Here is a 10,965-nt window from a genome sequence, read left to right as displayed (position 1 = left end):
CCTCGTATAGGAGTATTGTGACCCCAGGAGGAAACCAGGAAAGGGCAATGAAAAATCTCGCGGGAAAAACCAGGAGGGTTGGCAGGTTTGCTCGTCGATGCTGCGCAGAGGTACTGGGCGGATGCTATCGAGAACATCCCCTGTAAAACCACTTTACGTTACTGCTTCTGTACAGATTTAACATATGTAGGCTACACCGTGTTAATTAGTGAACTGTAGAAATGTATTTCATCAGGCTGCCCTCTGCCAGTTTTCATGCTAAGCTAAGCTAACCACCAAATCTGGCTCTGTACCAAACACACAGACACGGAAGCTTCATTGCTCTTCTCATCTAACTCCAATAAAAGCAAAAAAGCACATTCCCTTAAAAAAACATTGAATTATGCCTTTCATAACTTTGAATGGATTGTGGTTCAGGTTTTATTCAGCCATTTTCACAAGACATCCAGCAGCCAGACTAAGTGCTAAAATGACAAAGCTGCACAGTACCTTGCTACAGGAAGAAAGATAACATTTCTCCAGTAACCCTTAACAAAGCCATTAGTTACAACTTTTATAACTGGTGATTTATTATAAGAAATCGACAAGACTATTTTTGATTTATTTATCTACGTTGCCACAACCTCAAGTTTACCCTGCTTTTTCATCTGTTTTACTCTAAATGGGAAACATGAACGTCGTGCTGTATCGAAGAAGACTTGAAAGTGAGGAGTGAGGTCATTTTCTCATAAGCTCATGCACAATCTGTCCTCTTTTGAAACCAGTGCAGTCGCCCCCTGCGGGCCATTAGACTGACTGCAGACCAATTGTTCATTGAGCGCTTCTTTAAAGACTATGAGGAGTGAGGACGAAGGTGAAGGGTGTCTTGACTGATGGTGCCTGTAGAGGTTTCTGCACCAACAGGCTGCAGCTGGCTCATTTCTCAACTTCCTTTGCAGGTGATGTTTCCCTCACGAAGAAGTTTATTAGTTTGTTGGGATTCAAAGGGACTGTTGCCATGAATACAGAGATAGTCGCAATTGGCGGCTATCGACTCGCTCCCGCCTCGGCTCAGACTCCCGGCGGAACATCAAGTCTGTCACGCTGCCGACAGCCTCGCCACGAGAGGTTTCTCACGACTGCCTCTCTCCTCCCTCTCTCTGCTCCGAGTGGGCAGACAGGACCCGGAGGAAGATCATCCCTCTGGTTTTAATTAGACTTTTTAATTAGAGAGAGGAGATGCTTTTCACGGAGGCTAACGCTCAGTTAACAGTTTGGCAGAGGCGATAGCAAAGGGCGGGTAAACCAACAGATAGCTTGTTTTGTGTTGTGAACAGACTTTGGAGAAGATTTTCACTCTTCCTCTATGTTTGAGTCGAGGAAGAGTGAGGCATCATTAACAGAAAAGTAAAATCAATTCTTTTGCACATCTACTCTGCATGTTTCAGCATGAACATCCATTCAAACTCCCTGAGTAAGATCCCTCACTGATCCCTTCTCTTTACCAGTGATGTTGCTGTGTCGGCTTTTATTCATGCATGCGTCATCCCCGTACATACTATTTGTTCTAATGACGAGCAGTACGCTGTACCGGTAATGGGCTGAGTAATCTAGTGACCAGAGGTCAGAAAGTGGAGCTTTCATACGTTTCCTCTAATGGACTGATTACTGACATTTTCCCAAACCGTTCTCTGACTGATAGAAAGTCTTTCTTTTAATTCTACTCAGCCTTTGGCTCAATTTTTAACATGTGATGTTCACGTTGACCATCATTTCAGGGAACAGCGACTGCTTTGAGTGGCAGCACTGTAACTGTACATGTTATACAAGATAAGACCTAACTGATGTTCCCTGACTTGCTTGTGATTTTTGTCAGCCCGTGAAAAAGGACTCTTGTGCGTAAGTGTATTTACATTTAGTAAATTGATTTGAATTGAATACGTTATTCTGCAGTTGCTTGGGTGTTAAGACCAGACGACGTCTTACGGTCGTCACCTCCCACTTGTTTTTTCACCTGCAGGCGTTCTGGCTGACTGCCAGGTTTTTCACACTTCAAACCTTCAACTGCAAAGAATTAAGAGCGTTGTCTGATTGGCGGAAGTGTGAGACGAAGAGCTGCCGCGTTGAGAGGACAAAACATTGTACATACTGTTGGTAAATTCTATAATTATTCACTGTGACGACCCCTCACACTCTGTTTGTGTTTTTACCTGCTCCTGTATTAAAGCAGAGTGGCAGGAGTGAGATCTCCCTCTTTCTCTTGTCCTCGGTCAGCGCTCGTCGCTCGTCGATCCTCGATCCTCGGAGCACAAATAAGAGAACAGCTCCCAACCAGCAAGGTCTTAGTTTGGTTGTGTTCATTCAGATTTGGTCTAATTTGGTTCAATTTGATTTAATAAAATATTATTTAAAATGTGTACCTTTTTGTTGCGACCTTCTGAGCCATGTTGTGACACTACAAAGGACATTTCTTGTCCTGATCTTTGTCGTAAGCATCCGGGTGTGAACCTGAGCCCTACTTGGACTCAGTACCCGCCTGACTCACTGTACCCGACTGTAAGCTGATGGTTCAGTCCATGCCAACACCGTTCATCTCTTTGTATTCTAAGCCTCAACAAATGCTTATTTTTCTGGATTGGGTCAAAATTTGTCCTGAACGTGCAAGAAAAATCCATGACATGAACAGCGTAGATGAGTTGGAAGGACTGACCCCTATTGATTCCTTCACTTTGTCAATAACTCGCGAAACCGATCCTTTCTGCCTCCTTCATCTGCATTTAGGTCCTCCTCCTGCTGCCTCATTCACCCACGATGTGAATGTGAATACACTGATTTCTTATCCCTGAAGAAGTGGCGACAGTGTCAGGGTTAGATTTCATAAAAATCTAAAAGTTTCATCATATTTTGTACACCGAGACACACAGAGGGGGGAAGGTGTGCGAAGAGTTCAGCTGTGAATCGGACGCAGCGCCTCCAGCTCTGCCTTTTTTTTTCCTTTTTTTTTTTACTTGACCTTTATGTTGATATTTAACCTCCCGAAATCCATTTCCCGAGCAAGTCATTGGTGTCAGAGGTTTCAGGTGAGAAGGAGAGGAGAGGAAGTGAGGACTGCAGTAGGAGAGGAGTTGAGGGTATACTGGGCAGGAAGAGAGGATGGAGAGCAGAAGACAGAGACAAATATTGGTTTATTGATGTTTGTACCCTTCAGTTGGTAAGATAGACACGAGTGTAGCCATGGAAACCAACGAGAGTATGAGTCATGGGTAGCAGCATTAGGGTGGGGGGTGGGTAGAGAGCGAATGAGGCTCAAAATATTATCAAAGGCACCATTAAACAAGTCGGAGGGAAATTATTACAGCCAGAATTACCGGATGCATCTTCTGAATATTCAGGTGCTCCGAGTGGAGCCTGTTTTTCAGTTTTTATTTTGGGGTTATAAGCAATGCTATGTTACCTTGCATGAAATGTGCACACTTTCTGTGCTAGTCTTTGAAGACGTGTCCTCTGTTTTGAGTGACGTTCTTAAAATCATACCTGGGTGATGATAATTTATATCCCTGTTCATGTTTTTCAACCTGGCAGAATAAAAAATATGGGCAGATGGTGTCGCAGCTGCTAAAAATGCTGTAAATGTGTTGGCACGCTCACGAACTCATACTGGACTAATCTGCTTTTCTGGACTCATTCATATGGTTTTGAATGATCTTCAGCAGCTTCACCCCGAGGATATCAACATGACATAATTCTGTAACAGCGTGTCAATATTATTTATTTTTGTGAGTAATGTTTATTTCATACACAGCAGTGGGGTCAGTGGGACCACACAAGTGGGGATAGACTGATTATCAGCCCGGCCTGTTTATGGGCCAATATTCAGCACAGCCATTATCTGTGTCCATGTTTATTGTGGATAAAATTAAAGGTGCACCACGTAGTTTTAGGGATTTTTTTTTTTTATCAGAATCAGACTAAATAAACAAACTCTCTTCGTTTTCATATCTGAATAAACTGAATAATCAAACTGATCTATAATATTGTAAATATTAAAATTCTGAGTTTGACTTTCACCTCCGCCCCTCTACTGAATTTAAAAGAGCACTACTGTAATCTTCTCATCTCTTGCCAAAAACAGAAGTTTTTTTCAAAATCTCAAACAGCTACTTTCAAGACAAAATCTCAAAGTTTTAAGAGATAACAAATGTGTCAGGCAGAGAAATGTGGATGAAAGGATGCTGAAGCGTGGAGGCTTGAAAGTATTTTTCATTGATCTCTGACGATACTGACTGAGAAAGTTCGGGTGGGCCGTCCTCTCGTGCCTCTGTGTACATTTGCGTGGTTTTTTTAGCGGCTTTGAAGGCAATCAGACGGAAAAACGAGTTTCCAAATCTGATGTTTTTTCCATCTCAAAAGTTTGATCAAGTAAAAACAGAGACGTCTCAAATGGTTATCTTCCAGATTTGGTTATCGGCGATGAGCAGATGGTGAGGCTCACTGACTTGGAAAACGGATGGTGATTATCGAGTGTCTCTTGGTGAACTCAATGAATGATGAATTTGAAGCACAGCTTTGAAGCAATGAAGATGAATAATTTAATGTAGTTTTAAGAAGGTATGACAGGGAGCCTCAGAGAGGGAGGAAAGAGAGGTGTGTGTGTGTGTGTGTGTGTGTGTGTGTGTGTGTGTGTGTGTGTGTGTGTGTGTGTGTGTGTGTGTGTGTGTTTGGTTGATGCTGCAACACACAAACAGGTTTTGACATTTCACTCATAAATGATAAGCGATGACAACTCATCCGGCTCAACTTAAACTTCAGGACTTCTCTGGGATCCTGCTGCTCTGCGGCGTCGATCAGTGACGTCAGATGAAGAATCTTTGTAAAATGTCAACTTCCTGGACAAAACTACATTTCTAAGCAAAGAATAACACCTAAAATTGCAGGAGTGTATGTAATATGGCACGCTTTTACAAAGTAAACAGTTAAAGGCGTAATTTAACAAAAATGGCCAGAATTCAAACGTAGCTCCAAAACTGCAGGGGGCAGCATAACCGCTACCTGCTGCTCATTATTCCCTATATGCTGTAGCTATCATTACCTACTGAGCTGACATTACCTACCTAGCTCAGTTAGCGGTGAGGCTAAATGGCTCTAGCCGCTCTAGCTGGAAGTGTGCATGGACTTTGACATAAACAAGTGAAAAATACATGCATATTGTACTGAATTTAAAGCATTTTGAGAAACATTTAACCAACATCAGATTATTAAATTCAGTTAAATTGAGTAAAGGAAGAAAATAACAAATTAAACTGTCTGCTGAACGTGTTTTAGCCGACCTGTTTGGTATAAAGTTATCTGAGTTGAAAGCAGCACTTAATTAACAGTTAGACTCAAGTGAGAGTCTGTTTTAATGGATGTCCTGACCTCTGAGAAATGTGTCCAATTGAATGAGAAACACTTTGCACCCTCGAATAAGAATTTATTTCCAAACTTACAAAACTTATTTCAATTTCAGTTCATTTTCGGTTCTTTGTGCTTCACCAACAAGTCGAATGAAAAGTGTTGCATTCTGCCTCAACACCTGCTGCACCTGCCGGCTCTCCACACCTCCACATCCTCCATTTAATTCATCTCAGTTCTACACTCAACAAACTTGTTTTTGCTCCCATTTCTCACGAGTTGAAGTGAAAGGCTTATTAGCATCAAATTTTGAGCTCAAATGTGTTTAAATCTGCGTAACTGAGCTTTTCCCTTCGGCTTAGTCTCATCCAGCTGAAGGTGAGGCATGTAAAGGTGCTCATTAAACAGCGTGACAGGCAACTTAATCGCCAGAATAAGTGTCGGCAATGTGTGTTTCTTCACTGGATATGGACATTTTGAAAATGTTGTTTTCAATTTTATGTTTTGACAAAGCCGTGTTTTCGGCCTGTTTAGGTCTAGGCAAAAAAACAAAACAAAACAAAAAAAACACTTTGTTAGGGTTGGGAAAACATGGCTGTCAAAAATATCAGTTTTTTGTCACCACAAGCACAGCCAGAAATGATCTCCTTAAAAATATCTGCTGTTGTGCGCACACAAAAGGCTAATTTCTCTCAAATTTTTAGCACAAATTTGCATAACTCTGTGTTAGCAGGCATTTCTCTCTCTGGCTAAGACGACCCATCTTACAGGTGTGGCAAGATGCTGATTAAACAGCATGATTACTGCACAGCTGTGCTTTGGGCCATTCTTTCCAACCTCACAATTCTCCTGTAATCCACCCAGTTTATACAAATTTTCACACCTATTTTTTCCCACATTTAGTTATCACAACCTGTTTCTTGCACTATACAGCGTGTAGTCTAGTGTACCGTTGCGCCTCGTCCTCCTCAGTAAGTGAGAGGCTGATGGGAAAATGGAGAAGATAAAGATATGCTCAACTGAGGGCCTGCAAACACAGCGGTGTGCACAGACTTTCGAGGGGTTGAAAACTGAATAAATGAATGATGTTTCACACAAGTTCAGGGGCGAATTATTCTGCAGAATTTAAAGTAAAATTTAAAGTAATAAACTGGAAACTGCAGGAAAGTCTTTTATAGGGCAAAAAGACCTATGAAAAAATTCATTATTGAACCAAACTTCACTTCACTTCACATGAGTAGGTCTACAGTCATCCTCACGGATCACGCATCCTCCTCATAAAAGCTTTCAGGAGGGTATGTGTTGTTCCGTTCCTGTCTGAAAAACACCTCACTGTCGGTAATTATCTTTTTCATTGTGCAAGATGTCCTTCTTTTGTCCTTCTGATCATCTCTCTCCCTTAGAAACATACTGAAAGTACCCTGTGAGATACATCGTTCATAGCCTATGGATAATTCATTAAAGCTCTCAGCCATAAGTGGACAAATACACAAAGAAAAATGAAGAATAAGAAACGCGTCCGTGCTTTTTCACAAGCTTTACACCCATTAATAATCCTTTCATACTCAGATGACTCTGTACACTGGACACTTTAAAAAAAAAACATCCACGATGATACAGCTGACCCTTTCTTCATTAATATAATGTAGAAATATAAAACACCCCTGTCGCTGTGCTTGTTTTCGACAAATCAGCTTTAATAGTCAGGCCTCAGGTCAACAGTGTGCAAAGAGTGTGTGGGGAGGCAGCGGTGACATCCTGTGAAAGGTCAATTTCAGAGCTGTCAACTTGTCTCGCTGAGATAAGATCCCTACCAGGTAACAATCTTTGAGCTTGAATCCTGCCTAGAACCACCAATCTGAGTCACAGAAAGCAGAAAATACCATGAAAACCGTCTTGGATGTGAAATTATTTTTCCATTTCCTCTTTTGAAGCTTATTAAAACTGAAACTCAGAAATGAGAGGAACAAATTGTCCCCGGGATGATATGATTCAGGATGTCGGTTGAGATGTTGCAGGTAGCTGGTAAAAAACGCCTGACTGCATGACATTAAAAAGACGAACAAAGATTTATTATGTTTTTTTTAATATTATTTTACATTTACTTATTAAGTGTGGAGATGGTATAAAGGGTTGTTCAAGAGGCAGATGAGCCACCACAGGTGAAACGACTGCATACGACTAAGACAAAGAACCAGACTGATTGAGGCTTTGTGCCTGTCTTTCTGAGTGACAGGCTCTGAGAAGCTCTGTCGAGTTTCAGAACCAATTAAAAACTCCTTGTAGGATGTTTAAGTGTTCAGCGAAGGGCTGTTTGTTCTCAAGACTGACCTCAACTCTCCTTTGAGTTTGCTTATGGACTCTGACTCAATCAGGTGAAATCATTGTATTTTCCCGGAGCGGCCTGAGTGCGTACACACACACACACACACACACACACACCCACACAAACAGACAGACAGACAGACACAGACAGTAACAGAAGAAACCAGACACTTGCTGATGTTCTGAGCTATTGATTTGCCCGACCTGTTCTGCTCTTGTTCATGTGAATTCAGCCCTCGTCATTCATCTGTGAGACAACCAGGCAGGTACCTTAAGTGTGAGCGTCGGCTCCAGCCAGCATGTCTGCCCTTCTCCGTGTGTCCATCTGTCTTTCACCTTCTTTCTTGATCTCTCTCTTTCTATCTCGCTGACCATCTCTCTCTCACACACACACACATCTACGCGACCAGCAGTCAAACTAATTAAACACCAGAAAAGTCCCAGACGGCCCTCTGAGCTCCGCTCGATAATTCACACAAACACAATGACCCGGGGTGAAAGATAACTCCACAGACACGTCTTGGAGCAGAGATGGTACAGTGTTATGTTGGACAGGTTAAGGCCCGATCTTTTTTAGGGATGGCAATGTCAGACTGTCGGTCGATCCCCTTCGCTGGTCCAAACTGAAATATGTCAACAACATTTATATGGATTTCCATGACATTTTGTACAAACATTTGTACTCTACTTATATTCATAGGCCACCAGGTCACAGGTTTCACTAATTCAGCAGCACAAACTCCCATCAGCCTCAGCTCCAGTTTGTGTTTAGTGCTTATTAGTAAATTTCTGCATCCAAACGTGCTGAACTGAGCATGGTGAACATTCAACCTGCTAAACATCAGCATGTTAAAATTTTCAAATGATGTTAGCATTTAGCTCAGAGCACCGCCACACCTAAGCACAGATCTGCTAGCATTTAGACTAATGGTACCTGTCCACATGATCTGCCATGTCCTCACCTCACATTCATTGTCAAGCAGCTGTGCAGTGCATTCAGATTTAGAAAAGGCTGCATTGCATTTGCATGAAGTTGAGGGTCAAGGCTATTTTATGCAAATTAGGGGCGTGCAGTGTGGCTCACCGCCTCTAGAAACTTCGGAGTAGACAACCCATGAGTGGGTTTCATTAAATGAGGTGCAGCCATGAAGTGTTTGCTGGGTTGTGGGAGGGTGGAGCCTGTTCTTGACAAGTGTCCAACACTGGGAAATTCCTATGTAGCTGTTGTTATTTTCAAGGTGTGTGGTGACTGGATGGAGGGCAGTGGATATGTCATCCTCTGTGCATCTGTTGGTTCTGAAAGCATACTGGTGAGAGTCAAAGCTGGCAGGTAAAGGTTCTGATTATGCTTGAAAACAGCTAGTTTGTGTAGTCCAACCATGTCAATAGTCACGACTGACACTTTCTCACCTCCACACACCTGGCAAAAATCACCACATGATGATGATGATGGATCATCGGTTAGCTCCCCCTTGTTCTGACAGCAAGAAGGTGTGAGGGGAGCGGAGGGCGCCAGAGCTGTCTGACCACCCGAAGAGCACTTCTGCTGAAGCATCGCGGTCTCGCTTCCCTTGTTCTGTCTCTCAAACACCCACGTGTACATACTGATCCTCACACACATGCTTTCACAACCCGTTGCACCTGCAGATAATACATATTCAGATGCACAGACATGCTTCGACTCATATATGAGTAACAAACCAGATGTGAGAAGCACGTGTGTAGCAGGGGATGAACATATATGCTACACAGGCGCTTCTCACATCTGGTTTGTTAGTCCTCTATCTTTTTCCTCCAGGGCACTCACTGCTGCTTGTTTGAGAGCCACAAAGAAGCAGCGTCGAGCCTTTGTAGCGCTTGACCTTTTCACATGCAAATCAGCGCTACACTCCTTCAGCGCGTGAAGAAAACCAGAGTTGATCCAGACCCTTTCAGATCCCTTTCAATGAGCCGACAGCTTCACGGAACGTACACATCTCCCATCTTGGCTTCCCTCTCATGACCTTTTCATCATCCTCCCTCATATCTACATACTGAGAGATGAAAGACTGCCAGACAGTAAATCAACAGGTTAAATACATCCAATCCAGTACAATTTCCATGCAGCGCTCACTTCAGTCGACACATAAACAGCTGCCTTAAGAAATTATTTGAAAAGCCAAACCAAACCAGGAGATGGCCTTCTTTATGTACCCTGATCTGCTATTTTTGGGCACAAAACGTGTTATTTGTCAGCTTTAAAAGCCTCTCATTGTCACAGCAGCGGTAATAATGCCGTTTTCTTCCAAACAAGCACATTCAAATTCAGATTGGATTTGTCACCGCTGTATCCAAACAGGCGTGTGTCTGAGTGTGTTTGTGTGTGTGTGTGTGTGTTAGAGAGAGAGAGAAAGGGAGAGAGAGAGCAGAGTTTTGGTGCCCCCCTGTGTAGGAAAATATAGTTTGAACCATCGTCACTACTGAGGCTCACTGGAGAAAAAGGTCCACTGCAGATGCACGCCGGCTGAGTGAAGAAACGTCCGATAAAAGACACCGAAAGACGCAAATTCAAATGTTCTGAGCAATAATTCAACTGAACAGACGACACAAGCTGCAGAAAAGTATAATAAAGGCAGGAACAGATGGTCTGGTTCACCTTGTCTGTACAGATTTCTGATAATAGAGATAGATGAATGGATCATAAAGTCATTGTTATTGTTGTTTGAAGTCATAAATGAATTTATTCATCTTGTTGGTTATATTTCCAGTCTTGGTTACGGCTGTCTTGGTTTCTCATTGAATTCTTTATTACTTTCCTACAGCTGTGAAAACATCAAACACCCATTTACGCGTCTCGCTGCTCGACCTCATAGTACGACTGGTGATTTGATGCAGATTACAGAGAAGGTGTTTGTGTAAGAATCCATATTTTACATTTGAATGTTTTCTAATGCATGAAACACAAACCTAGTCTCAGAGAGAAGGTTATTCTTTTCACCTGTGTCCGTTGTTGGTTGGTTTGTCAGCAGGATTACACAAAAACTACTGAATGGATTCTAACAAAACTCAGATGGAGGATGAGTCTCGGCCCAGAATGGACCCCACTAACTTCAGATCCAAATAAAGGGACGTATCCAGGAATTTGTGAGTATGATTTGATGCAGTTAAATGAGACTTCTGGGCCTTTGCTCTACTGAGTACTGTTCTAGTTTCTACCATCTGTAGAACAGTCATGTAGAAAGAGGTTAGAAAACAAAACATTGCAGATATTCATTTTTGCTTTAAAGAAAA

This window comes from Pagrus major, chromosome 15, assembly GCF_040436345.1.
Source record: "Pagrus major chromosome 15, Pma_NU_1.0".
NCBI classification, from domain to species: domain Eukaryota; kingdom Metazoa; phylum Chordata; class Actinopteri; order Spariformes; family Sparidae; genus Pagrus; species Pagrus major.
This window is presented reverse-complemented; position numbering follows the sequence as displayed.